Below are 6,000 nucleotides of genomic sequence, written 5' to 3'. Positions count from 1 at the left end.
ACCTTTACCTTTACCTTAAAGATCACTCTAAGCGGTATTGAACTTCTGCCACTCTGGAAATTAGGGATACCCTTTGCATACTGATACAACTTATTATTGTTCCATGGTGTATTTTGTCTTTGTCTTTGTCTTACTGTAACTGTTGAGATAATCAAGACAAACTAATTACAGAGAGGCCTAAGGATCACCAAAGGAGTGTTCAGCTGAGTCTGAGAATCATAATACAAATAGCAGGGCAACCAAAGTGTTACTCTTTCTGGGTAATCCAGCTGAGATGAATGCTGGAGTTCCCCAAGTTTTTGTGAAAGAAAATGGGTGCTTTAGCAAACTGTGTTTCTAAATTGCCAGTGGACAGCAGTCCAGGAGGAATGGCTGTATTAAAACAAAAATTAAACAGATGAGATAAAGGGGAACTATCTCTGGTGGTTCTCGAATCTTGGGAAGGCTGGCAATTTGAGAAAAACTCAAAGGGCCTACAGTGGAGGAAGCTGTGTCCATTAAAACAGTCTTTACCCAAGTTAAATTCCTTTTTCGCCTTGACAACTCAACAGGACTTAAGATTTCAAACACATTTACTGAAAAGCAAAGTCCTTATAGTTTAACAGGAGTCTCCTGAGGGTTCCTGACTTAATGGAAGCCATGTAATTGCTCTGTTGCTCCATTTTGCATTGTTTCGTTTATTAATTTATTTCGTGCACAGCTCTGCCTATGTGGCAAAAGGAGGAATGCTGTGGTTATTTCGCATGTTAGCATTGCTTCACCCTTCAAAAAGGCAAGAAATGACCTCATTTTCAACTCAGTCCTATTATCAAGGTTTTATGACTAGGGTTGGGAGATTTCTCTCATACTCTCTTTAATGACTTCAAGGTGGAGAGGGCCTTGAACACTGAGGAGCAGGACTTCCTAACTCATGCAAGCAAGACAACCCACACACCAATGTCATATACAACCTAATTTCTCTATGAGTGACCTTTTCCCATGTCTAAAGAAAGGAGAGATCACAAAGTGCTTTTGTCTTGGAGGCTGGATCTAGCTTTTTTTTCCCTATGCAAAGTTAGCAGCCCTAACTTTGCTGCCTTTTGAAGTCAGCCGTAACTAGAGCAACATGCAAACAAGACAATGCAAGACTCAGATGCAGTGATATGGAGAAGAGTTTAGATCAGCTAACTAGCCTAGCTTGTCTTAGCCCAGAAATAGATGCAAAGGGAATGGAGTCTACTTGAGCCAGAACTGAACTATCAAAAAGATGACAGAGCAACTTTTACATGGTCCTGAGAAATCATGTGCACTCTGAAAGTGAGGGGGTAGGGTCAGGGAGCTTTAATATTTAAGCCTTTATCTGGGCCGAGTTCTTATCTACTATATATGTTCATCTGAGGAGGACCACAACAGGCTAAAGAGATTCATGTGGCCAGGAAGACAGGATACAAGTTGCAATAACAGACGGGGCCCAGGAGGTGAGCATTCTCTGCCATGGCACCCACCCTGTGGAACATCATCCCCCCTCCCCAAGGTGAGATTGGCCCCGACCCTTCTGATTAGTCTTCTGATTAATAGTGGTTCTGATTAGTCTTCTGACTAATAGCATGATTTGTGAACATAGGCTGAAGATACATCAGGTACTCTAGGCAAGTTAAAAGATCAGGTCGCTTCCTAGTCACAGCTACCATTGGATGAATCCATGCCAGAGGAGGAGGCAAGCAGGTAGAGATGTTAGGTCAGGTGCTAGGAAGCCTTGTCATGGAGCAACTAAACATCAGCAATCATTTGCAGCAGCCAAGTTCTGACAGTATTACTGCCCACCAAGAATCTAGGACTTTACTTCAAGTGGGTAGTTACTGATTCTGCAAAAATTGGGATTTCTGTCAGCATACTCAGAAGTAAACAAAATGGACATTTTATCATGTTTGGTGGACATGTAAAAAAGCCAAAACATTTTGGATACAAATACATACCTTAATTCAGAAGATTCTAAAGGTTAAAGTACAACTGAAACCAGAGACTTCTCTTTTGGGACTAATAGACAGGCAACTAGAGAAAAATCATGGAACTTTGTTTTTATATATGACAACTGCAGCAAGATATTATATGCTCAAAAGTGGAAAGACTCAACACTACCCACAATGGAGGAATGGCTGCTGAAGTTGATGGAGCTTGCAGAGATGGCTAAATTAACATCCTTGATCATATTTATGGCTGACTGGAAACCCCTTATAGACTTTTTGCACAAAACAGAAAAAAATGCACTTATGACTTGTGATTTTGATGATTAGTGGTTTTGATAATAGAAAAAAGTGAGCTTTTTTTCTGTAATCATAGAGTTAAGAGATAATTCTGTAATCATACTTATGTTGGCTGCAAAGGAAATCGGAAGCTTCTTTTTATTCTTTCTGCACTTTTTTCTGTCTTTGTTCTCTTTATTCTGTATTAGTTTGTGTTAGTTTTTATGTTCTCTTTAAAACTTTTAATAAAATTTATATATTTATTTAAAATAAGAAGTAAACAAAATGGTACAAGAAACACATAGCAAGCAGTTAAGGAGTTTTTTCTTTAGGCCTCTGTTAAGTGTATAGAGGCCCAAACTTATGAGGACTACTTAAATATCCTCCCTAGTTACCTGATTTGCAAAATTTTCCCAGGGTGCAAATTTTTTTTAAAAAGAAGGCAAAACAGAAAATCCTCAATAAGGATCAATTAAGATTTTTGTTTCCTTTTAAAAGTAGGAGGAGGGCAGATTTGGAAATCAAGTATCCATGAGAAAGCCTTTCTGCATCCTTAACTATGAGTGATGGTATCAATCAGGTTCAAGATTCTGAATCTAAAGTGGCTTGATAATGATGAATTATTACTACTCATTCCTAATTTTAAAAACACTGAAAAAGCAATGATATGTGACATGCATTTAATGGGTTATGAAATGTAGCTTTAGTCTAAAATAATTGATTGCAGCGAAACATTCTTCCAGACCTGAATGAAGTCCAAACATAATTTTTTATGCTTGGTCTTGTGAGGTCCTGAGTGACCTGCCCATGCATCGAAGAACCTACTTTAAAAACAGCGCCTTGAAGCTGACTTCCACAGAACAGCTTATAGCCCTGGTGCAGCAAACCATAATTCATTGCAAGGGTTGAAAGATGGGATGAATGCTAAGAGCAAGGCCAGTCTGTAAATGGAGACACCCAAGTAGCTATTTTAAAACAAAATGGAGAGAGACAGTGCTCTGTTTGCATGTCTCTTGGAGATGGATGGTTTCCCACTTAATGCCGGAAAGTATAAACAACACTGTTTGTTTTTGTTTGCTTTGGAAGACTTTCAGATAAGTACTAAATAACAAGATCTGCAACAAATACAGCTAAAAACCCAAACTTGCATTTAATCCCAAAGCCAACTTTCAATCTGATTCAAGCCATGCCATGAAAGAGAATGTACTTTTTGTTTTGGGCATGGTTTCGTTTTGTATAGGTTTGCGATAAGGATTTACAAGGAAACTACAATGTTGGCTGAGGCATCTGGCAGTAAACATCTGGCCCTGTTAGATGGGAAATGGGACCAGATTGGTAGAAAGAAGGTGGAAGGTACAATAAAGAAACAGGTTTCAAAAACATTTGTTCCTGTCATTGAACTAAAGTTTCATTACAGTAAGTAATGCATCTTCTACATTCTAACTATAAAACCTTAAATGAAGCACTTGCATGAAAACTATTATGTAATGCTATGTAAATAATTGTAGCATTTGTTGGTTTTTCATAATGAAAATGGCCTTGCTCTCCCTCTGTCTCACACACAGCTTCTCAAAACTGTTGCTCTCCAGTTTTATTGGGAATACAATTTCCACAATTTTATACAGATCATTCTAGGATCAGCCTTAAATAAACCATGAATGAAACACAGGGCATTTTTCAATACTCTATGTGCAATACCTAGCTCATGTCACTCACATCTTCATCTAACAAATATGTGTTGGAATATATGCAGCCTTAAATAGTTTTGTTTCCCAAACTATCAAGATTCATACATTATAAAAAAATGAAGTTTGAAGCAACAATTGGAAGAGCAGGTTGAAAAAAGGAAATAAAAACCCTTTCACCACCACCACCTTCTTTTTCTCCTCCTTTGGAGAACATTAATTTGCAATTGCATTTCAGCTTTAATACACCATTGGAAGACTGTATTCTACATAGGCATGATGGATCCTTCTAAGTGTGCTTTACACTTCAGTAGCTGTAACATTTAAAAAGTGCCTTCTATTGATGTAGATTGTTGTCCAGCTACTTCAGTATTGTCTGAATTGAGTTGCTTAGATGTGAACAAAAGCTTTTTTTTTCCAATGCCACCTGAAGATGCCAGGGCTTAAGTTCTCAAATCATGTGAATGCAAGCATTGTTCTACCACATTTGCAGACACCTGCAAATTTACAATATCCACTTCAACGGTAAGAAAAACAGTATCATTAATACAGTGTTTTTCAAATTTGGCAACTTTTAAGATGTACGGACTTAAACTCCCAGAATTCCCCAGCCAGCATCTTAAAATTGCCGAGTTTGAAAAACACAGGTGTAATACATGACCTATTAAGCAGTTGATCTCAAACTTATTTTTTTGACTTGTTAAACTGGAATAGTAAAAAAATGCATTTAAAAATAACTTAATGAGTCCTTTTACAGGGTTAGAAGTAAGTGCTCTCAAAAGTATACTGAAAGGAACTTCTAAATGTCAGCCAAATTTCAGATTCCAAGAGAAGAGAGTATCTGTAGCTCAGGGTTGAACTCTGGAGTCCTTGGTGCACTCTGAGCTTGGTTGTTTGCTTGCAGGTGTTTCATTACCCAACAAGGTAACGTCATCAGTGCTAGTGAGCAAGCCCCACACTAACTAATACTGATGATGTTACCTAGTCAGGTAGTGAAATGTCTGCGAGCAAACAACCAAGCTCAGAGAGCACAAAAGACTCCACAAATTTCAGATCTCCAAAATATAGGTAGTTTGGACAGATCATATTGAAGAGTCACAGTACAATTATCTTGTTGATGCTAAGCAGACCTAGGTCCGGTCAGTATGCAGCCGTACTGACATCTCATGGTCATCTGGATTTTTGCAGCCCGGATCCAATGGCCCTACTCTTGGAACAATATAGCAGTTTTGTAACGCTTGGGATGTAAAACACTTGTCAGCTGGGGAATGTTGGAAGCTGACATACCAGCATACATAGAGAGTGTCAAGTTGAGGGGAGGCTGGCTTAGGCCAAGGGTTTTTGTTTTCCTTTTGATTTATTGCTTTAAAAACGTTCTGGTTTCCAATTTAATCCTGGCAGGACATTCACAAAGGGGACTAATTAGCCTGCTAGAAGCTCATGGGACAAAGGGTGCTTCAGTATGAAAAAAATCTTCAGGTGGATTAATGCAAGGCAGGAGTGTGAACTCTCTTCAGTTCTGAAACACAGAACAAAATCCTGGGCTTGGAATAATGATGCTGAATGTCCAGACACAATTTTAGAAGCAGATATTCAGGTTCCCCACAGCTGAATCCCAGCTGCAGCAGCCCTGGCTTACTGCATCTGGAAAGAAGTAATAGTTACTGTCTAAAGAAGGTCTGTACAAACCCATTAGACCCAGAGCCTAAAACTACTTAACTGGATTTTATCATTCATAAACCTGAGGTTACCCATCGCTGCACTAGATTGTACTAGCTCTATATGGTTTTAAAAGTAACATTTAAAGTAACCATATTCATAAAATACCATGAGCAATTGGGAAAAATACTCTTTTCCAAGGAACCTGAATGCAATACCATAATGTTTTGCAACATCTCGATGTGCATGAGCCTGAAATACATCTGCAATATGTGCAACTCATGGCATGAGTGCACAGCCATACCATGTTTCTAACTCAAGCTGAGGTAACCCTAACTTGGAGCTAAGACTTCCCTTACTCCACAGCCCCTTCTTTCCTTGCCTCGTTTGGTCGTTAACAGCTACATTTTTGCTTATTCTGAATATCATTTTTG

This window comes from Candoia aspera, chromosome 7 (assembly GCF_035149785.1).
Source record: "Candoia aspera isolate rCanAsp1 chromosome 7, rCanAsp1.hap2, whole genome shotgun sequence".
Taxonomy (NCBI): domain Eukaryota; kingdom Metazoa; phylum Chordata; class Lepidosauria; order Squamata; family Boidae; genus Candoia; species Candoia aspera.
The sequence above is the reverse complement of the archived record's forward strand: the minus strand, read 5'-3'. Positions refer to the sequence as shown.